The sequence below is a fragment of the Podarcis muralis genome, chromosome 8, assembly GCF_964188315.1.
Source record: "Podarcis muralis chromosome 8, rPodMur119.hap1.1, whole genome shotgun sequence".
Taxonomy (NCBI): Eukaryota; Metazoa; Chordata; class Lepidosauria; order Squamata; family Lacertidae; genus Podarcis; species Podarcis muralis.
In genome coordinates, this window is record NC_135662.1 from 37,285,119 (window position 1) to 37,309,366 (window position 24,248).

The 24,248-nt window shown below is 41.5% G+C and overlaps 1 protein-coding gene across 2 annotated transcripts in view; it reads right to left on the reverse strand.

The window, feature by feature from the left end:
• The window catches only part of FAM110B (family with sequence similarity 110 member B), an 80,591-nt gene extending 75,483 nt beyond the window's left edge, over positions 1–5,108 (reverse strand). For both annotated transcript variants that reach the window (XM_028736894.2, XM_077932987.1), the window contains exon 1: positions 4,541–5,108. The gene's annotated coding sequence lies outside the window, so the exon portion shown is untranslated. The remainder of the gene's footprint in view (positions 1–4,540) is intronic.
• Positions 5,109–24,248: the final 19,140 nt, after the last annotated feature.

A 24,248-nucleotide genomic window follows, 5' to 3' on the forward strand; every position in this document is an offset into this window, starting at 1 on the left:
AACTATGGAATGCTCTCCAAGCATCAACAGTTCACTTTTCCGTGTCAGCTGAAATACATCTCTCTTTCGATAGGCTTTTACAGATATTTGATTCCATTTGACCAGCTACAAAATAACAGGTTACCTGTCTGCTCTGGTAATAATACAGTTTGCACTTGAAATGAAATTTTAATGGATGTATCTTATAATCAACCACTATGGTTTATCAATTACTTCTCCACCTCAACATAGGGCAAATTATTATCATGCTTCTGAGAACATAACATTATCAAATGAAATACAAGATTTCAGGCAACTCATTGATAAAGGAATATTGCTCAATTGACCAGTCAAATATTATCAAAGAGTAGACAAGTATTTAAATAATCAACTTAATAGAAGTGTGCATGAGACACTGACATCACTTAAAAAACAGAACCAAGTCCATCAACTGTTATTATGACATGATGAAATAAAATAGTTAACTATTTTAAGGGAAATTACCAATAACATTCTGTAAATACAAAGGTACATAATACTGAAGAGAATAAAGAGTTCTTAGTTTTCATCATGGATCCCCAGGAAGAGCCCAAAGAGTTATTTTAAAAAATGAAGTTAAACAAATAAAATACAGAGTGCATATGAAACACACATGTTGAATGCACAGCAAAAGCCAGATTTTAAATGTGGTGAAGGTTACACTAAGCAGACGTCAGGCCAACACAAGCATTTTTGCTTCATATTATCCAACTCAGATGCTTCATTGTCATCACCTTTCTCATCAGTATCCCCCACCCTCCTCTTGTATACTCCTGCTCACTGACACAAGTCTTAATCAGGCATTCTTCACAAATTAAAACCGAGATATGCGGATAGCAGTCTTACGACAATGGAAGGCTTGAAACTGATTTCTGGCTCTTGGAAAGTTGATTCTGCAAGCTGACCAATTCCATTCCACACTAGCAGCAACACAATAATTTCTGCCACTATGGCTGATCCATAAGGAAGTCTCCACCCTTTCCACTATCATGAAGGAGCAAGCTGCCTTGATTGATCTGCTGGAATTTCATGTCACAACCAAGAGATCCCCCCGCCCCCATTTCATTATTTGCTACCTCCATCACAACTGTCTGATCATTTTACAAATGGTTAAGACTTAGGACCCTGGCATTCCTGAAGCTGACGGTGGCAGGGTGCAGGGTGCAGCAAGGAGCTCTCGTTCTTGCATTTCCTATCAGGAGACATCATAATTCAAATAAAAAAGGTACATCGCCATTTCCATAAAAAGGATACATGACATATATTTGACTACTGTGAAACCAGTGCTCAGTTGACTGACATCCTACCAGTAACAAAACAACCTCTAAAGAGCTAGAGAATATATAAGGAAGTATAGTCTCTATGTACCTTTTTAGCATTTTGGCCCCACTAGGTTCACCTCTCTGAAAAGAAAGAGCATCGCTTTGAAATCTGACCAGTTACCAACCTTTTATTTAAAAAGTTAGCCTCATAGGAGCCTAATTTCATGTAGTGTTGTGACAGATGTGTACCAGATTTGGAACAGGACAGAAGTCTGGGTTAGAGGAAGGAACCTTGTGTTTATTCATTCATCATAAAAGAATTAAAGCACATTGGACAACCCCAAAATCAAGTCATAAATATGTAATCTTTCTAGGCCAGTGTTGTTATAGTTTTAAATTTTATTAACAGCTTTTCAATGGTCCTGTAAGGAGCAGCTTACTCAGGACCATTTAAGTGAAGCAAAATTGCTCAATGAATTAAATAAAAATAGTATTTCAGACATACAACAGGCCCAAGACAAATTCTTGATGTAAGGAAGAACTAACCTGGATTTATATTTGCACTGGCTCAATAGTTTTTCCACTGAGTTTGCTGCTCATAACATATCCTGAAGTCAAATGCTTATTAATGCAATTTTTCTTGATACCAGTGAGATTTTTTTAAAAATGCAAAACATTTTTGCTTCCATGTTCACAAAGCTACTAAAAGGTCCATTCAAATGTTGCAGCCCACATGTGGATAGCAGCGAAAAATGGTTTTGCAGAGGGCAAGAGATGCTCTACAAACAAGGCAGCACGTGGAATGGGCATGGAGAGTCTCTTATACCAGTGGTTTTAGAACTCTCTGCCTTCAGGAAACCTCTTCTGCATCAACTTATCTGCTGGGAATACATACAACTACATACTTGCTACAGAACATTAGCACATGACCAAAAAGTCCTTGTATACTTGCAAGGTTGGGGAACCTGTGACCCTCCAAATACTGCTGACCTAAAACTCCCATCAATTCCAGTCAGTTATGACCAATGGTCAGGAATAATGGGAGTTGTAGTTCAGCAATACTTGGACGGACACAGGTCCACATCTCTGTTGTAGGAGATCATGCGCTGTAATCATCAGGCACTGGCCACAAATTTTGAGTTCCACTGTTATCTTATGTGAACCCATAAGCGTGCCTTAAATGCACCCAACATCTTCTGGCAAAACTGTTCAGGAAAAAAAGATCAATAATGGAGGACTAAATGTAATGAACTTTGTCTAGCATTACAGGTCTTCTCACTAAAGAATGCACTGATAAGTTCTCCAAAAACACCAGGATTCCCTAGAAGGGTTTTAAAACCATGACTGGGCAGGGGGCATGGAGTAAATAGCTTTAAGCCTACTATATAGAATGCCACCACAAGCAAGAATTTTACATACCCTCTTCATGAGGCCCATTCATATCTAAGCAGTTCTAGTATATAACCTGTTGCCTAACTGATTGAATATTTCATGTTTTCTTAAAAGTTACTATAACAGCCCTATGCAGTAGGCCATTACTGTATTCTTATCCTCACACTACAAATGGGCTCAGTTAGCTCAGGTGGTTAGAGAATGGTGTTGATAATGCCAAGGTCATGAGTTTGAGCCCCATACGGGCCACCTGCCTATGAACTAGGTGACCCTCAGAGTCCCTTCCAACTCTACAATTATATGATTCTAAAAGGGGAGGGAGAAAGTCCCCCCCACCATAAATTAGATGAGATTTTAAGTAGAAACTTCCCACATCACAACTTATACTCCTAACCACTATATTGCATCTATGGATGAGACTGAGATCATAATGCTGCCATTACAAGGACCTGCACTAAGATGAAACGACATTGATGAAAGAAGTTTGGTAGGCATGTATCATGGATGTTTTAGGTAAGGAAAGCCTGTGTGAAAAGTCCTCCTCTGGATCCGTGCCATTACTAGAAGTCTAGGATACTGCCTTAACACAATTTAGTTATTGCAACTGTAACTCCAGTTCCCACCTAACAGGTGCACCTCAACTGTGAAAACACAGTTGTCCTCCAATAATGCAACCCTATGGATGTTTACTTGGAAGCAAGTCCCACTGTGCTCAGTTCCACTTACTCCCCAAGTAAATGTTCCTAGGACTGCAACCAAAAACACTGCTGAACTATTATAAAGAGAGAGAGAGAGAGAATGACATTAAAGCTGAAACCCTAAAAATACTTACTAGGGAGTAAACTCCAATGAGTATGGCTTCTGAGTAAACATGTACAGGACTGCCACGCACAATGCCAAAAGCGAACTATTCACAACATACATATTCCCAGGAGCCATACAGCCTATTCCTGTGCATGCTTACTCAAAAATAATATCACCTAAGGTGAAGAGAGACTGATCATCACAAGTGTGGTGCTGGTGCTCTCAAGCAAACTGTAGCAATTATTTGGGGCGGGGGGGGGGCGGGGAGGATGTTCGTTCAAAGCAGCTCCCCCCAACTTTGGCTGTCTTCAGTCCAAATTCAGGCATCCCCGAGTAAGTATGCACGTGATCCCAGCCTCGGGATGCAACGGTGATACTAGCAAGACTTTGGAATCAGACCTGCTGCACCTGGATCTCAGCAACCAACAGCTCTTCCGCTTCCCAGGCAGAGCCAACAGAATCCTCTTGGCAGCTCTGGGTATCCAACCTTTTGCTATTCTCCTGGAATTACTTCCATCTCTGGAGATCTGCAAGGAAACAAGCCTCCCTCCCTCTACGCACACGCAGATAACCCACCCTCCTCTCTGCAGTACAAACCCCGTTTACACGAGCAACCTCCCCCCAAAACCTGCCCCCACTTCCTGCTCCTAACCCAAATATCTCCGAGGGACTGGAAGAACCGACCAAACAATGCCCTTTTGGAGAGGGGGTGGGGAGGGCTCAGTCCAGGTGGCTGGCGCATGCACAAAGCAAGCGCCCCCCCCCCACCTTTCCCAAAGGACTCAGCTGCTGCTATTTCAACGGGCAGCACCGTTGCTTGCTGGCTTGCTTGCCTGTGCTTATGGCCATTGCAACAAAACAAGGCACAGGCGCTCCAGTCAGAGCAGCCGAGATGTGAGGGGGTTGGGGAGGGCAGACGAGACGGAGCTGTAGCTGCGCCAGACAACGAGCGCGACAGACAGCCAGCCACCCTTCTCCACACACCCCTCCGGGATTCTTCCGCCGCCGCCACCGGTCCCGAGGCGCCCGGCTTCCCTCTCCGTTTCTCTCAGAAGCACCCTTACCTGCCGCGCCTCTCCTCAGAGATACCAAGCCCCGCGCCAGGCGACGCCAGCTCCCGCGGAAAGGGGAGACGAGGCGGCGAACCGCTGAGGGGGCGCGGGAGCAGCGCAGCCCGCTAAGCCGTCCCGCCGGCGCGCGCGGGGCTCCCTCCACGCGCTGAATGAAACTCTCCCACGACCAAGCTGCTGCTGCTGCTGCTGCCACAGCTAGAGTCGCTGGCTGCGGCGGCGGCGCCGAGCTCCGTCCTTCCCACTGCCTCGCCAACGCGGAGGGGGAGTCGAGGGAAAGAAGCTGCCTTGCTCCGGGGCTGCCTTTTCTCCATGGGCGGCCTCGCAGGGTCTAGCCAAAAAGCAGCCAGAAGCCCCGGTTCGAGCTCCGGCCTTGAGCTCTCGGGAGAGCGCGGCTGGGCCAATGGGCTGGCATACTCCTTTCCCCGCTGCCTCTCGGGGCCCCCTCGACTTCGGGATGGTTTGGTCCAGGCTGAAATGGGGAAGGGGGCGGGGCGGGGGATGCTGCTGCCCGCACACAATAGGCTTGAATCGGCCCCCTCCGTGTAACGGAGCAGACGCTGCCGAGAAAGCGGCGCTCTCGCCTTCCCCTCCCTTTTCTTTCTTTTTAAAGGCAATGCTCTGGGTTTGGACCAAGACGTGTGAGGGGAGGAAGAGAGAGAAGGCAGCCAGCCAATGCAGGCGTCCAAATAAATGAATAGTAAGCCAGGGAAAGGTCCCCCCCCCCCTTTCCCTTTAAACCAGTCATAATTTGGATTGCGAGAACTGTGACGATCTATTCTTCCGCATTCGGCTTTGTTGTTTTAGCAGCATGTGCGAAGCTGCGCAAAGTGATTTGCGCGCAAGCCCTCGCCCTCCCCTGAGAACTAGAAAACTAAAAGCCTCTGCGCTTTTCCTCCGAAGTAACATCGGTTCAGTTGAAGTTTACTCTCAGGTTAAAAAAAAAAAAAGAGTATAGGATTAAAGCTTGAGAAAGAGGGTGTTTTCTCACACTGGTTTTGTGTGGCCTGAACCAGTTCTTGGTTTGGCCTGGTGTTGCTTTAACCTCCCCCCCCCCCCCCCGCTATGATGCCAATTTGAAACTCATTGCAGTACTGTATACAGTCAGTTTAAAGCTGGCCCTAGGAAACGGAATTCTTCACACTCTCTATGGATGGTTGGTATCCGTGATTTGTAAATAATGAGCCAATGGCCAAGGCATATGTCATTGGGGTCAGATATACTTACAGTGTACATAGACTGCAGTCTATGTCTACTTGGAAACAGACACTATTGAATTTAGTAGGACTTACTCCCTGGTGAATGGAAGTAGGATTGCAACCTAAGTCCCATTAAAATTACAGTGGTACCTCGGGTTACAGACACTTCAGGTTACAGACGCTTCAGGTTACAGACTCTGCTAATTCAGAAACAGTACCTCAGGTTAGGAACTTTGCTTCAGGATGAGAACAGAAATTGTGCTCTGGCAGCGCAGCAGCAGCGAGATGCCCCATTAGCTAAAGTGGTGCTTCAGGTTAAGAACAGTTTCAGGTTAAGAACGGACCTCCAGAACGAATTAAGTTCTTAACCCGAGGTACCACTGTATATACTGACTTGTTACTACCATGCTTAATTTTGGTTCCGCCCCCCTCCTTATAAAAAAAATGTATGAAAAGGCCCTGCCAATGCAATTCCAGTAAAAATGCAATCTCTTAGCCTGCTATTTCAGGATGGGAGACCATGGTTGAAGATGTCATTTATGACAGTCCTGTAGTGTAGTCAGTATTTCAAGTCATTGGTGGGGCTTTGGATGGAAGGGGATACAAAGCAGCCTATCATGCTGCAGCAAAGGTCAATCTACCTAAATTGTCTTTGATTTTCCACTATGTTGTATAGAATATTAATGTGTTACATTATTCCCATCCTTTCTATGTATAGCACATAGTTCTCTCTCTATATATGTACATTTTTTAAATGTGAATTGCTGGGAGACCCTTTGGGTGACAAGTGACAATTAGGTTTGATAATAAAAATATAGTTCCTTGGAAGTCTTCGCAGCTCAAATGAAAACCTTAGCTGAATGCAGCAGTCTTAAGGAATATGTTTAAAGCTTATATTGATTAAAATATAGCAAGGGCAGCTTGCACCAAACGAAGCAGAAGTGCAGGAAAGTATAACCTGTGCCTGCTGCTAAAGGCCAAACCACCTCAGAACAACTCCCTCATGCAAGTTATCCTGTAGGAAGCCAAACCATCTTCCCATAAAGGGAGGCCATGACCATCCCACCCTATGCTGTTCAGCGTTCCACAGGTGGCACCTATAGATATGTTTGTAGTGAAGGAGCTCTGTATGGAGTAGGGACACTCTGTTCATTTTCTAGTCTGCTTCTATGGCTCTCTAGACTTTTCCCAGAATGGAAGTATGCTGGGGACTAGAATGACGAAGTTCCCACTGCAGCGGTTAGAATGCAGAAGTGTCTTAATAAGACATATTTAAGCATATGAGTGTTCTAATTCAACTTGCACTTTTTGAGAACATCATGTTTCATTTTGAAATAAATAAATAAATTGTCCAGTAGCACCTTAGAGACCAACTAAGTTTGTTCTGGGTATAAGCTTTTGTGTGCATGCACACTTATTCAGCTACTTACCTGAATCATGTTTCATTGTGTATGTTGCACCACAGAATTTTTTTTTGGGTTCAAATCCCTTTCACCCATGGACTTTCTAGTTGCCTAGACTGGACTTTCCCAACCTTGGGTCCCCTCTCCAGATGTTGTTGGACTATAACTCCCATCATCCCTAGCCTGCAGAACCAGTAGGGGAGGGGGAAAGCCGGTCTAGACAAGTCACTGGCTAAGCCTCATTTTCCTGTCCATAAAATGAGACCATTAATTATCTAATTAGGGATGTTGTGGGTATAAAGCATTAGGTTGGGAGTCTTATAGAAGTGATAATTGCTTTCTTTATGTGTATTTATTTGTATTTCATCTACAGCATACTGCACAGATGTCTCGCAAAGCTGCTGTTAATATGACTGATTTTGAAGAACATGGCAAAGCTTTATTGCTAATCCTCCTAACTCTATGATAAATCTTCACTGTTTTGTTCAAATACACACAATGACACAATGTGGCTGTGCTTCTTGCCACATCTTATCATGTTTCATTTTGCAAATCTCAGGACCTCTAGATTAGGATAAACACTATAAAATTTAAATGCTGTGGCTTAGCCTTACTATATATATAAACTTTTACTCCATTTTTAATGTATGATTTATCTTGCAGGATTTAGTTGCAGGATTTCTGTATTATAATAGATTTACAAGCTTTGGGAACCAAACAGTTTTGGAATCTATAGGTGGATTCAAGAGGCAATGATGAATCCATAACCTGCTTTGGTACCAAAACCATGCTTCCAGCAGAAAAAACAAATCTAGTGAATTGCTTCCAGATTTGGGTGGTGGGATTGGGTACCACTCCTCCACGTGTCCCTTTGAGATGAATGAGGGGCTGACTATGGAAGATAGTCTAATGGCATGCTTGTTGCTGTGTGTTGATTTTATTGCTCTTTCCATTTCTGGTCCTAACTTGGCTTCTCCCAAGTTGTGTTTGCTGACACAGGTAGGACAGCTTGCTGTCGTTTAGTCATGTCCGACTCTTCGTGACCCCATAGACCAGAGCACGCCAGGCACTCCTGTCTTCCACCGGCTAGGGATTCATCCAGCCCAGCCTTTCGCATGATGAATTCTGCATATAAGTTAAATAAGCAGGGAGACAATATACAGCCTTGTCGTACTCCTTTCCCAATTTTGAACCAATCAGTTGTTCCATATCCAGTTCTAACTGTAGCTTCTTGTCCCACATAGAGATTTCTCAGGAGACGGATGAGGTGATCAGGCACTCCCATTTCTTTAAGAACTTGCCATAGTTTGCTGTGGTCAACACAGTCAAAGGCTTTTGCATAGTCAATGAAGCAGAAATAGATGTCTTTCTGGAACTCTCTAGCTTTCTCCATAATCCAGCGCATGTTTGCAATTTGGTCTCTGGTTCCTCTGCCTCTTCTAAATCCAGCTTGCACCTCTGGGAGTTCTCGGTCCACATACTGCTTGAGCCTGCCTTGTAGAATTTTAAGCATGACCTTGCTAGCGTGTGAAATGAGTGCAATTGTGCAATTGTGGGACAGCTAGAACAGGTCAAAAGCACAGTGCCCTACTGATGGCCAGCAGAGGCTCACCCAACTGGGTTGTGACTTGGATGACAAAGTGAGAGGAGCTGGAGGAAAAGGGATTGACCCAAGGCCCCTATCCCAAGAAGGATAGAGATCCAAAAGGATAGAGACTCATGAAAATTGAGGTTATCCTCTATACAGCACAGGGCATGTATTAGCTAGGTCTCTGTCTCTTTCCAGAAGAAAACACTAAATAGGTACTGTCTACCTGTGAAAGTATAATGGGGAGTTTAGATATTTAGTAAATTATTGTGTAAGGAATCTCCTGCACATTACTTCCTGCTGAGCCATGAAACTCCAACTCTGCCCATTTTAAAAAATGCAAGCTCCACATTATACACTTTTTACCGGGGGACAGTATCTATTGAGTTAGTGTTTTCTTCTGGAAGGAGACGGAGAAGGGGGACTTGGACATGTCTTGTTCTTGTTACTACATTCCCTCAGAGGTAAAAGCTGTCCATTTCTGCACTGTAGTGCAAATGGGATCCATTCACAAGAAAGTTGGCTATAAGTAGTTATGCTTTTAGCCATCATAACCTTTATATCCAAACATCAGTTCCCTTGGTATATTCTAGCAACACTTTTGCCATCTGGTAATCTTGACAGTTCACTGGTTTTCATATTTCAAACTATTTCATAGCACAGGTTGAAGAAAAGCCTTCATATTAGAACCCCTAACTTCAGGCACTACTTGAAATGTAAGCTGCTAATAAGCCAATGATACAATCTTGGTGGCAATTCACTGTACTTCTGAGATCACTTTTTAAAATCTGCAAAACAGAAATCTCTTTAATTGATAATATATTCATCAGTGAAAGTTCCTGATTAGATGAATATATTTTAGCAGCATGAATTTTAATATTTGTATTTTCCCTTTGTTATTAAATCTCACTTGATGGAACAGAATTTGCTCATTTTAGTGTAATGAAACTACCTAAAACTAGTAAGCTTTTGTCAACTTCAAATAAGAGAAGACTTAACAATCAAAGGATGTTTAGATCTGACATCTCTTCTATAGAGGAATGTCTCCTGTTGTAACCATAGGAAAATTGGGAAGCAGGCTCACTCCATCAGCTCTGGTGAAAGGCCAGCTCCATCCCTCAACTTTTCCCACTCTTGCTATTATAAGAGCTTTTACCTTTAATAATTGGTGCCTCCATTTGTTTGCTCTCCTCTTCACTCACTATATTTTCTTCCTTTTGTTTTGTATCTGCCCGCAGGCAGAGACTGTTTTTGTTTCTATGGAGCTTATATGTAAGCTCCTCCAAGAGTCTCTTTAGCTTAACAGTGCAGGTAAAAATGCTCTGAATGAATAAATAATGCATTCTAAAGAAAATGGCTAAGATTAGCTTGTCTTAATGCAAGCCTTGAAGATTTTTTTTTAGAATATTGCTCTCTCATTTTTTAAAAAAAGAATTCCTTCTGCATCACACTGACATATCCTTGCCTGGAAGAGCCTATAGCAAACCTTTCAGCAAAGCACCAGCGTGCATGGGATTGTGGCTTTTGTCATTATTAAAAGCTGCTGACCTCATAGGACACCTTTGCAAGACAGCCATAGAAATGAAGACTTGGAATCACTGCCATAAGTTGAGTAAGCAATTGTCTGAAAAGCTCCTCAAACAAAAGGAACAAGCACATGTACATCAGAGTGGAAAGAAGAAATCCAGGTGTATTTGAGGATGCTATTCCATGTGTTTTGCAATGACCTGATTGAAGGGGATGATACAGAGTTTTAAGGTTATCATTACAGTAGCAAGTCCTGCCTCTAAGAAGCCCTTTGCTTCTTATTCAGGCACAGGCAGAGATCTGTTACTGTTGGGAGCTACATTGAAACATAGGTTGTATTATGAGTCCCAATGATACATCTTGGAGGGCCTGATCAAGATGAGGGATGGGAGGAGTTGGAGGAGTTGCTGCTCAACAATCTCAGGGAGGATCCCAGTGATGTGTTACCCCGACACGCTGCTCTGCCCATCCTCCTGTCACTCAGGGACTCCATGCCAGCATCACTGCTAGTTCCAGCACTGCCTTCCATGTTGCCAGAAAGCTTGCCTCTGTCCTTACTTTACAGATGAGGTGACCAAAGATGTACCTAGTGACACCTCCATTGCCTAGGACTCGGAGATACCAGCACTGAAAGGGTTCTTGTTTACTTGTACAGTCCAAAGAAACATCCCATTTGCTGCAGTAAAACCATGCCTGCCCCTCTGAGGTCCAGATCTGAGGGCCTTCTGGCAGTTCCCTCACTGTGAGAAGTGAAGTCACAGGAAATCAGAGAAAGGGCCTTCTTGGCAGTGGCACCCTCCCTATGGAATGCCCTCCATCAGCTGTAAAGGAAGTAAATAACTACACAACTTTTAGAAGACATCTGAAGGCAGCACTGTATGGGGAAGTTTTTAATGTTTGCCCGCGTGGCTGGGGCAACCCAGTCAGATGGGTGGGGTACAAAATATAAATGTTGTTGTTATAAATAATAATATAACAGCAAGCCAGGGGGCATGTCAACTGTTGGATCAACAGAACAGCCTGTGTAGCCATGCCTTGAACCTGCTGCACCTTTGAACTTTGCCTTGCTTATGTACCACCATACTGACTGGTGGTACATAACATTTTTGGCAGAAAATGTAATCGTCCTTTGTCCAGCATGAGCCAGGACAGGTTGTGAGCCTCTTCTGGATCCCCAGTGCAGCCCTTTGCTGTTAGATAGTTCAGAAATGAACCTATAATGAACCGTGCTGACAGTAGGTCATTTGATTTGTGTATTTTCTGGTGCAAAGATGCTAAATAATGGCAAGTTCAACTAGCACTGATACCGTGAAGGCACTTAAAGCAATGTTTATGAGCTTGATACAGGAAAACACTAGGACACATGTTTCATTTTGGGCATAAAGTCTGCTTCACTAAAACACGAACAAGGTGGAATTACACATTTACCTGGAAATAAGACCCAATGAACACAGTGGGGGTTATTTTTGCATAGACATCATGCTGCACAGCATAGATATAAATATCATCTAGCTTTCTAATTTGTGGGAAATGCTTAGTACATTTAGAACATTAAAAGAAAATTAAAACATGTTGAATTTTTCATGATGCCAAATGTAATAGCCCTTTGTTTCCACAAAAGCTCTCAGGCAATCAAGATTGTTATTACCAATAAACTTTCCCTAGTGAATGTGTCCTTATTTGCAGAAAAATATATATTTAATTCTTAACTGGTGCTATTTTCAACTGATCTTTTTCAAAAAAATTATTTTATGCCATCATCTTACACTTCTCCTAGTAAATAAATAATGGACAAACCTTTCATTCACAAAAAGTGTGCATATTCTTTTAAAGCAATGCATAACCCATTCAATTGTTTGTTTCCTTGAATGCAAGACCCACTGAGTTAACTGAGATGTATTTGAGTAAGGATACATAACATTGAAACAAGTGCTTCCAAGTAATAATATAATAATAAATTTTATTTATATCCCGCCCTCCCCAGCCTTAGCCGGGCTCAGGGCGGCTAACAACAATAAAACAGTACAAAAGTACAGCATAAACAACACTCTAAAACCATTCATTCTAAAATTAATTTACATACATTGTATACATACATTGTCATATAATTCAGGAACTCATCAACCATTTAACTGCATAGATACACCAGCTGGAAATTATTAGGGTAAAAAAAATCAAATCAACCTGACCTCTCTTCATTTACCATTTTGTAAGCATTTTATAATGTTTTACCCCAGAACCACCACCACTCCAACTTCCAAAACGGAAATGTATATGAATGCAGCAAATATTTATGCATTCAGTATTTTAAAATGGTAGATGAAGGATTCTGTTTCCTTACAGTTCATAATGTACTTATTTCTACTGTGGGGTTCACGGCTTAATTCAAAACTAAAGAGAGATTGTACTGATTAGTGTTAAAGTGAGCATATAAAGAGCCACTGTCTGTGCAAATTCTAAATCACACAGTTTTGATAGGGTCTCATGTGGGCTTCCTTTGTGCTGCAGCAAAAGAAGCAAACCCTGGTAAAGGGGAGACTGCATTGCTTAATTTAAGCATGGTCTCTTTCCTGGGAAGACTTGTGACTAGGTTTACATGCTAACTCTGAGTAATCCCCCAAATAATGTGGTGTGGTCATAAGGTCAGCAGGGTTTGGACGAGATTGTTAAATTCATCCTCTCTACTGAGCTGTAATGCACATACCAAACACCAAACACAAATGCACATACTCCTCAACCCTGAAGTAAATGAAGAAACTCTTGTTTGCACAAAGTTCTGTGTGTCCATTAGTGCCTCTGCAAATGCCCCTTGAGCAATGGCTATGGGAAACTGACTGCTTGATTGTGATTATGGTTTAATGACACAGTTAAGCATGTGGATGGGTTGATCAGGATATAAGAAGAACCCTGCTGGATCGAACCAAAAGTTTTTCCTTGACTATTCTAGTTCCCTCAGTGGCTATACAGATGCTCTAGGAAGTCTATGTGCAGTGCATGTGGGCAATAGCCTTCTCTAGCTGTTGCCCCACAAGGCTGTTACATGCTGATGCTGGAGCTTCCTGAACGGCACCTCCTGAGCAGCATTGTGAGAATGTGTCAGTTGTGCATTTGCAATAATAAGCCCAGTTAGAACTCTATAAAATGTCCTTTAAAAAGCAAAACACCCATTCACAGATGCCACTCATTGTTCCTGGCCCATTTATGATTTGCATCAAGAAAGCTTTGCCCCATCTTGACAGGTTCTGTGGGAAAGTGCTGAAACACACAACTGTCAGTCACATTTATAGTCCACAACACTTCACAGTGTGCCCCCCCCAGTATTTCATTCCATACAATGAAAAAGCTGAAAAGTAGAATAAAGTCAATATATTTTTCATAATGAAAAAATTAAGCTAGATTAGGGCAAAATTAAAACCAGTAACAACTCTGGAAAAGCTGCTTGTGCATCTTTATAGCTTGGAACATAAATTTGCAACAGATCAGTATTTACAATAGTTTTGTAAAGTTCTGTTTCCATGACCAGGAAGGCCATATAACACTTTCTGGGAACCACTTAGAACCATACAGTCATAGAATGGTAGAGCTAGAAGGGTCCCGGCGGTCATCTAGTCCAACCCCCTGCCATGCAGGAATCTTTTGCCCAACATGGGGCTCGAACCCATGACCCTAAGTTTAAGAGTCTCGTGCTTTGCCGACTGAGCTAGCCTCAGTGGGTACATCAGCCAGGCTATTCTGTCTCTCTAAAAATCACACAAGAGTAACACATAGGCCCCTGCCCTATACCGAGGAAGACCTAGCTCACTATTGCCATGCACTGACTGGAAGTAGCTCTCCAGGATTTCAGACAGAAACAATTCCAAGCCTTACCTGGAGATGCTGGAGACTGAGCCAATAACCTTCTGCATGCAAAGTACTGTAGAAGTTATTTTTCTGCTGAGCTACAGCCCTTCCCCAAATGCATGCAATTTGCATATGGAATGCCATTAAAACCAGCTTCCAAAGCAGATGTGGGGAGAACATTTAAGTGAATTAGTATAAATGCTTTCCTATATTCTGGAAGACATAGCCTCAACAGGAATTCCATTATTTTTATTATAAACTTTGAAGTGAATTAGTGTAAATGCTTTCCACTATTTGGGGAGAAATAATGATCTCAACAGGAAATTCATTACGTGTATTGCTAAATCATTAACTGGCTACTTAAAAGTAACATTTTGCAGTGTGTGTGTTTATAGAATGGATTGAAATAATTGGCTTAATTACTGAAAGAAGGTAAATCACTGAAAGAATTTTTTTATTCCATTTGCAAGAAAGTATTGATCTACCTTGTGACAGGTGAAGGCAGCCCTGAATTTGGGCTCTGTGTAAGATCTAAACCAGCATAACCTGGATGAAGCCAGTTGAAGTCTTGGACAAAGAAGTTCCTATCTGTTCATAAGATAGGTATGGACTGCAGAGAGTCAGTACCGTGTAGTGGCTGCAGTGTTACACTAAGCCTGGGAGATCAGAGTTAAAATCCCAGTGTAGCCCTGAAACTCACTGGATGCCATGAAACCCACCCAGAGATAGTCACAGTTTCTCTCAGCCTAACCTACAGGATTGTTGTGAATAATTGGAGGGAGTGTCCTTGTATAGCAGCTTGAGCTCCTTGGCAGAAAGGTGGGATATACTGAGGTCCTCCTCCTCTGAAGGTCTTCTGCTGGTTCACTCACTGAAAGAAGTGAACTCACAGGGAACCAGGCAGAGGGCCTTCTCAGTAGTGGCGCCCTCCCTGTGGAACATACTCCCTTCAGTTGTCAAGGAGATAAAGAATTACACAACTTTTAGAAGACATCTGAAGGTAGCCTTGTATCAGGAGGTTTTCCCCTCATGTTCCAATGCCTAAATTAATACCCACCTACAAAAGCAGAAATGCAAATGGAAGAAATTGACACAAAACCAAATGCTAGATGCAGACATGGCCAAACCTGGTTTTGTTTGGCCATAGGCAGCCCTGTGTAGGGCACATGCCACTTGTGGATGGGTTCAGAGGCTAAAGTGAGTGGAACAATGAATCTAAATTTTACTTTTTACAATTGTCCCTAACACACATTCACCGCCCCCTTTATCCTCTATTCAGGCAACTGTGAAGTATTATCAGAGGTCAAGGATACATTCCAGCCAGAAAAAAACAAAACATTCCAAGATAGTATGAAGCACAGCTGGTCAGAGGTGTGGCCTGAGGGGAGAAGGTATGGCCTGAGGAGGTGGTGTGGCCTGGAGAAAGTCCCAAGGGCCAGAAAGGCCTGGAAGGACACATTTGGCCTGCAGGCCTGAGGTTCCCCACCCCTGCACTAAGGGCTGCATGTCTGTGGTGAGTATGGCAAAATTGCATACTCTGCAACATTTCTCTAATGAAAATAGGGACGTTCTATTTCATCACCATCATCATTTTTTTATTCATACCCCGCCCATCTAACTGGGTTGCCCCAGCCACTATGGGTGGCTTTCAACATATATAAAAAACATCATGAAACATGAAACATTTTAAAAAAGCCTCCCTATACAGGGCTGTCTTTAGATGTTTTCTAAAGCTAGTATAGTAACTTATCTACTTGGCTTGGGGGTCGCATAACTCTGTACCCTCCACCATTTATCTGATGAAAATAGGGATGTCCTAAGGAAAAACAGGACATTTCAGGATCAAATCAAAACCTGGGACAATCTTGATCAAATCAAAATCCAGAACTTAGGGACACTTAAGAGGGTCTGAAATTGGCCAGTACAAACACCCTCTGTTTTATACACACACACACACACACACACACACACACACACACTGCTAATTCAGAGAGAGAATGTCCATGCACATTCAGACAAACATGTCCATGGACACACACACACACACACACACACACACACACACACACACACTCAGTAACTAGAGCCTTTGCCCCTGAGCTCCTTTTTCCAGAAGGCTAGTTTGTGTAGGGATGGAAAGTAGGTCCCATTCCACAAAGAGAATTAATAGATAGCCACCTTGCCACAGCCAGTGTTCCTACATATTCTTCTTAATTCTGAATGGGCCACTGGGAACCATGCCCCCAAGGAAGCCACATTTGACTCTGGCCTTCCTAAGCCTTAAAATTGTCCTCCTCATACATTAACACTTAATATAAACCTTTGTCACACAATGAAGGTTTGCAACCTTCACTTCCTTTGTGATCTGTGGCCACAACCATTCTAAATATAATGCAGCTTTTCATAATTTAAATGATGTAACATAACATGTAATTTCATCAGAAATTGGAGTTAATACAGTGTGAATTAATAGGCTACATCTATTTCCTGTTTATTTAAGACGTTCTAGGAGAGAACCACAGCGGACCCATTTGAACGAAAGCTCTGTGGCATTGGTTTACACAGTTATACGCAAAGCGGCAATAGAAAATTAGATTACATAGCACAGCCTTGATAAAATGTTTAGTTAAAGCATGTTTAATTTGACCTGTTGGTTTGAGGCCAAATTTTGCAGTCAGCCATGAAGCAGTTGGGCAGCATGTGTGAAATTGAGGTTAGAACTGCTGCTGCTATACTTAAGTCTGCTGCAAGCTCATTAAATCGCTGCTCTGTCCAAAACCCAAAAAAGGTCAATTAAAAGAAGAGGGGGGAAGTGCCACTTTTGGTGCACCCACCGGATTTAGCAGGACCAGTGCTATGTTGTGACTTGTTTCCTTTTTTAGATTTTATAGTCACTATTTATGTATGTATGTATGTATGTATGTATGTATGTATGTATGTATTTAAAAAAGGCTTGTCGTGTGGCACAAGGAGAAGCTGTTTGAGACACATGAGACCAAATTCCCCTAGGGCATGGCTTATCTAGTTGCACAGTTTTGGTTTTGGTTTGTTTTTTACTCCAAGCTGTTATATTTATCTGGCCTGCTTATTTTTGCTCCAGATTTGGACTTTAAACATAGCAACGTGGCACAATGCTATATTACTTAGAATTCAGTCCCACTGAATTTAAGGAGACTCGTGTATAGATAAGTGGGCATAATATTGCAGTCTTGTGTGATAAGCAGGAAATTTACGCTCACTTGCCATAAACTAAGTCCCCTTGAACACAATGGGATTCATTTGTGAGAACAACTACATTACACATTCAGTAGGGATGGGCAAATTCGTCAATTGCAGTTTCTCATTTTTCAAGTCTTCAGTTATCCACATTGCAACATCAGTTTGCTTTAACTTATGAAAACTCACCAGCATTTTAGTGCAAAATTTCCCAATGTTTCTGTATGCAATTTTACCTAATACACACATTTTTCAAAGCAATTTTGCATAGTATAATGCATTTTTATATCTTATTTTCACTATTATATGCATTTGATGCAAATTTTATCCTAGCATATGCATTCTGTACACATAGGGTTTAACATGCAGCATGGTAGCTGCCAACAAATGGACCTCAGTCAGCAACACTGCACTATATGGAAACCTGCCTGCATGAAGCAGCTCCTGCTGGCATCTTCCAACTGCTCCCAACTTTCTCCTCATTCAAAATTTTCCCAGGATTGTACAGGTCAAAATTACTTGGTCTTGTTTCTGAAGTAGAACTGATGAATTTGAATCCATCATGATTTGATTTTTATTTTTCAGTTTTGCTCAGAGCACTGTGAATGCACAGCTATCGATTCCTTCAATTCATTTGTGACTCTTCTCCACCCCACTCTGTATTACCAAATGTGTGTGTGTTTTTCTAAAGCACTGCCAAAAAGCTGCACTCTCAGTGCGATTATTATATAAAATCATAGAGTTGGAATAGACCACAAGGGCCATCAAGTCCAAAAATATGATTGCATCCAGATTTTTGTTAATGTGCGAGTGCATATGTGTATATTAATAAAAAGCTGCACAAAAGTTGTTGTTGTTGTTGTTGTTGTTGTTGTTGTTGTTGTTGTTGTTGTTGTTGTTGTTGTAATATTTTATTACCCACCCTTCAGCCTAAGATTCCATACTCATATTATTATCACACCAAGGCTTCACTTATTTTGGCAGTGTGCTAGCTGTACACACATGCACATTTGATTATGTACAGATTTTAAAATATGGAAATTTTCTGAAGGAACTGAACTCCATGGCAAACTAGACAAGTTCCTATTCCATAAATAGTTTCAAAAATTGTCCTATTTTAGCAGCTAGAGAGACATGTTATTTATTGGCCTGTCAGTTACAATTTAATCCATATGCTCACATTAAATTAACCATATGGGGTAATGCAGATCTGAAGACAGAGAAGTAGTCTTGGGAGAAATGGTTAGAATGTGGAATATATACATTATACCAGCTGAGAGGCTCAGATTGAGATTTGCCAATCGGAATGTGGGCAGTTCGAATCCCCGCAACGGGGTGAGCTCCCGTTGTTCAGTCCCAGCTTCTGCCAACCTAGCAGTTCAAAAGCACGTGAAGTGCAAGTAGATAAATAGGTACCGCTCCGGCGGGAAGGTACGGTAAATAATGTTTCTGTGCACTGTTCTGGTTCGCCAGAAGCGGCTTAGTCATGTTGGCCACATGACCCGGAAGCTGTCTGCAGACAACCCCGGCTCCCTCAGCCTATAGAGCGAGATGAGCGCACAACCCCAGAGTTGTCCACGACTGGACCTAATGGTCAGGGGTACCTTTACCTTTAAACTGTTTGGTACTTACAGAAAACTAAACCCATATTTAACCCATGTTAAATGGATTTTGGTAAGGTAGAAGTTTAGAAATTTAGAGAAGTCTAGAGCAGGGAATTAGAAGGTATTATACAATGTAAACAATTGAAAATTGGTATAGAGTCTATACAAAATGTTTCTTTAGACCTCAAATTGAGATTGGTGCAGCAAAAGGCAATCTTTTGAGCATACTACAACATTTGCATAGGAAAGCATTTATAATACAGATGTGGAAGATGTAATGCTGAGAATGCCTCTTATGACGTCAGCTTCTCCAGTGATATCTACCCTTTGGTCTTAAGTTGTTACAGCACTTTTGTATTGGTGAAATCCTTGATATTTACAGATTTTCATGTACTGTTAAACTATATTCCTGTAGTATGGGGATTAATGGATGGACAGTGAAAGTTGAGTTTTTGCTTCCTTATGGTGGCTAAGATACTTATACTTCAAGCCTGGAAAGAAAAATACCCAATGGTATTTATAGTGGTCTTAGGATGTCACTGCCCTAGCTACTTTTCATATAGGCATCCATTTCATATGCATGTTGTCTGTTAAATTAATATACTTTCTGATTTGCTGAGAGTAGGGTTGGAAGGATCTGCCAATTTAGGTTCTCTCTTGTTTCTCATTTTTACAAATAAATTAAGTTCTCCACATCTTGCAGCAATTTGCAACAAAAATCCTCATTAAAATCCATTACCATTTTAGTGCAAATTTTTCCTAGTAAACACACTTTATATGCAGTTTTCACTAATGTGTGTAAGTTCCCCTAATATAATGCATTTTTGTATGTTCCTTTCATGAATATGATTGTTTTTATGCACACTTCCCCACAATATATGCATCTTTGTAAACATTGTTTGGTTGGAGAACTGCGTCACAATGTGTATTCCGGTTCATATGTTGTTTTGGAAAGTGTGGGTTCAACAGTGTTAAATGAATCAAATTTCTCCTCCATTCCCTAGTTACAGTGGTACCTCGGGTTAAGTACTTAATTCGTTCCGGAGGTGCGTACTTAACCTGAAGCTGTTCTTAACCTGAAGCACCACTTTAGCTAATGGGACCTCCTGCTGCTGCCGCGCCGCCGGAGCACGATTTCTGTTCTCAACCTGAAGCAAAGTTCTTAACCTGAAGCACTATTTCTGGGTTAGTGGAGTCTGTAACCTGAAGCGTATGTAACCTGAAGCGTATGTAACCTGAGGTCCCACTGTAGTGGAAAGGTTAGATAATGTTGTATCCAAGCAAGTGTTGCCCACCCTTTCCAGTGCAGTTCCCTGTCACTTTCCTTGTTGCCAAACGTTCGATGCTTTGAAGAAGTGGGTTTGTTGCACAGGACCTTCCAATCAAGTATAATTGTGCAACGTGCTGGTTTGTGATTGACTCTCACTTGTAAATAGCAACAGTCTAGAAGCATCCCATGTCCATATTCTCTAAACTATATATAACTTTAGACACTTCGATCATGTCACCACTTAATATATGGCACCATGATTGTGTATTTTGTCATTGGCACATTATAAGCTGCAGCTTCAGATATCTGGAAGAAGGCAGGTTATCTAACCAGAAAAAAAGAATAGCAAAAGATAACTCTCCTTCACTTTTATAATTAACAGTGAATAATTTTTTTTTGCACAAATGTGTAGCCATCTTTTGTGACCTAGCGCCGCTTGAAGAGAATGGGAAAGAGATCAGTTTAAAAGAGCCATTGGAGTCTGCCCTTGGGACAGACAACAGGAATGAATAAACAACTTGGATCAGATATAATAACAGTAATGGAAACTTGCCGTCATAGAAATGAAATGCCATTCTGCATACAAGCAGGACTCGGCTTTTTGAATCCATCACACTGATTCAGGCAAATATTCACAAGGCTATGAATGTGATTGAAAAGAGGGATGCCAAGGTTACCCTCTGCCTACGCAGTGTGATAAATACACTGACACATCTCCTGAAGTGACAAACTTGCATGTGAAAATGGAACTTAACTCATTGGCATAGGATGATGGGGATGATGCAGCCACAGGGGTTGGGTGACGGATGGAGCTGACATTTGGAGGTTATTCTGAGTATGAGCTCTCGCCTGAGCATTTCATAGAGCTAAATGTGTGGCAAAATGAGGTTCTGATGTGCTATACTAGTATTCTATGAGACGTGTTTCCTCAAGATTCCATGCTAGTTATCAACAGATGTGTTAAATCTTCCTGTACGGCATTCCAGGATGATTTGCAAAGGGAGGGGATTGCTACGTTATGGGAACCTAATATAACAATATTTAAACAGGACAAGGTCTGCCACTTTGGTTGCTAACATGGTGACCTCCAGATGTCGTTGGACTACAACTCATTATTTAGGATTAGATTTTATTTGGCTACCCTTAACTTACTTAGTATAGATTATAAGAAGATGTACACCTGGAGCAGAGCCATCATGACCACGAGAGTCTTAGGAAGATAAGAATTCTGACTAGAATTCAGTGCTTCACTGGGGTAGGAGTTTGGGAATGGCAGATAAGCTGTTAAATACATCTGCCTGCCCAGTCCTTAGCTACCCTGCTAACCTGGGCTCTTTCTTTGTCTTGGTTGATCTTGGAGGGAGAGAACTGAAACCAGCTGTGGGTAACGTGAAAGACCTGGCCCATAGACTTATTTAAAGGGTGCTGCTGTTTGAAGGGTCATAGATCAGTGGCAGAGTGTCTGCCTTGCAAGCAGAAGTTTCCTGGTTCAATCCCTAACATCTCCAGTTAGGGTTGGGAGAGACTCCTCCTTGAAATCCTGGTGAGCTGCCGACACTCTGTGTTGACAATACTGAGCTAGTTGGACTAATGGTCTGACCTGGTATAAGGCTGCTTCCTAAGTTCCTAACTCTCAGTAGTAGATTATTATTATTTTTAAACTTCTCTTTCTCTTTCCTTCCCCTTTCTATTTTGGGTTCCCACCCTTTCTTCTTCCTTTCTTCTCTTCTTCCCTGCTCAGTTTTCTGTTTGTTTTGGAAGGTACGAAGGTTATAGTAGTTGGTCTGATGGGTGGTTGGGAGTGGGAGTTCATAGCTCAGGGAAAGAGCCTGAGCAGCTGGAATATTGGTGAGATAAAGTTGCTCATTGATGTTTGGAGCAAGAATTTTATCGACACAGAGCTGCCTTTGGGGATGAGGCAAGGAGACGACATTATTGATTTATCTTTACTTTAATTCCAAGGCTGTATGAGTTGTTATCTGGTCAGCTGTCTTTGCTTGACAAAGTGATTAGGATTTTCCAAGCATTACTGGTTTAAAAGTGGTTTATTTGATTATTCATATTTCGTACTCTTTGATTTTTCTTTTGTATTCTGTTTTGAGATGTATTTATTTATTGTCTTTGAGTTCTGCTTGGTATATTGTTTGATTTTTTGGTACTGTATTTTGACCTACACTTTGCATGCAGTTTTCAGATTCTTTTATACATACTACATTTGATTTTCATATTCTGCATCAACTTGAGCTTTTGTTTATTCCATATTTTATCTATATTTTGTCCATGGCTTTGAGGTTCTTTCATATACTACAAGATCTCTACTTTGTATTATGCTTTGAAACACTGGTTTATTGTATTTGATTTTGATTTTCTGTACATCACTTTGAGATTCTAAAGCAATTGGGACATTTTCTAAATACCTAGATAGAGCTATCCTATAAGGGGGTCATAACTGTTGGACAACGAGGCCACACAAGAATATTGATATACAATTTCTTTATTGTCATTGTCCCATACAGAACAATGAAATTGAAAATCTACATAAAACATTCAAAAACCCCTAACAACTCTGAAACCCCATTTTAAAATATAATATACTATAGAGACTCCTTATGCTGCATTTAGAACCAGAATTGCATTTGCGGAATATCACCAACTTTGTTGGTTGTTTTATATTGCTACTGTTTGTGGGGCCTGGAAGATGATTCATTTCAGTGAGAGTGAAGTCCCAGAGGAAGAGGTGTAGAGTTTATCCCAGTCTCTAGATGAGAGCTTGAGTTTAAGGGACAGCAGCTTGCCTGGGAGTAGGGCTGCTGCCCACGCCCACACATCTATATGATTTGGATGCTTGTTACACTACAGATCTCTTTGTAGGCATTTCTGTTGGATCATAGTCCTCTTGTATGCTGGCCATGTATTTTTATGAAGTGAGTGGAGAGAATAATTATTGGACTATTCTTGGTGGTAGTGGTGAGTATAATAATGCTTAGCTCACTTTTTAGATGCTGTATTTTTAAAATAGGTTAGAATTATTTATAGTTGTCTTATTAATGACCTGCTAATTATATAAGCTGTGCTGTAACTATGGTGTTTTTTGCTTTGTTGTTGTTGTTTATTGCTTGCAGGCCCCTTCGGCTTATTTTGAATGGAAAGTGGCATAGAAATGCAATTAATCAAATCAATAAGCAAGAGGTTCAAATCAGGGAAAGCAGAATATCCAATTATGAAGACTGAATCCTGGCAGCAGAAGTGGCATGCAATAGGGAGAAATGTGCCAACACTGACAGTTCAAAAGGTGCATGAAGAAACAGAGGAATGAGATATGCAAATAATGCAGCGGCCCAACTCTGTATTAAAGGGACGTTCTCCCCAACACTGTTCTGATACTGGAAGCAACCCAGGCTGGGGAGGAGGTGAAATGCATGAAACAAGGAGGGAGGAGAGTAAAAATGGGGGTGGCTTCAGCTCATTTTGGGAATGCATCCATTTGCAAATTGTTGTTGTTTAGTCGTGTCCAACTCTTCGTGACCCCATGGACCAGAGCACGCCAGGCACTCCTGTCTTCCAAATATTATTTATTTAATAATATTAGTTTTATAGGTGCAGAACAAAAGGAAAAACAAATCCCCAACTCTTCCTCCTAGGCCTCTCCTTGGTTGCACCAGTGAGCATTATGTAATCCATCCCATCCCCAAATGCTTTTCCACATGTGTCTATGCATACCTGGTGGATGCAATCCATGATCTTTTGCTGTCATAAAACTTGAAAGAGCTTGGTATAGAACTTGTCAGTTGAATGTTCATTTCTCATGAGTCAAGTTTCCCATTAATGCCCAGGTCCATATTTAGATAGTTTATTCCAACAAGTCTCCGACCACAGTTCTCCAGTGCTTAGCAATTGTTAGACCAGTTGCTATAATAAGATACTGTATATCACTAAGTCTTTACAGAACAATGTTTCAAAGACGGGATCAAAAAGAGAATGGAGAGTGGACTTAGGGTCAGGCAAAATTTTCTTCTTAATTATGTGTTTGATTTCCTGAAACCCTTTTCAGCAAA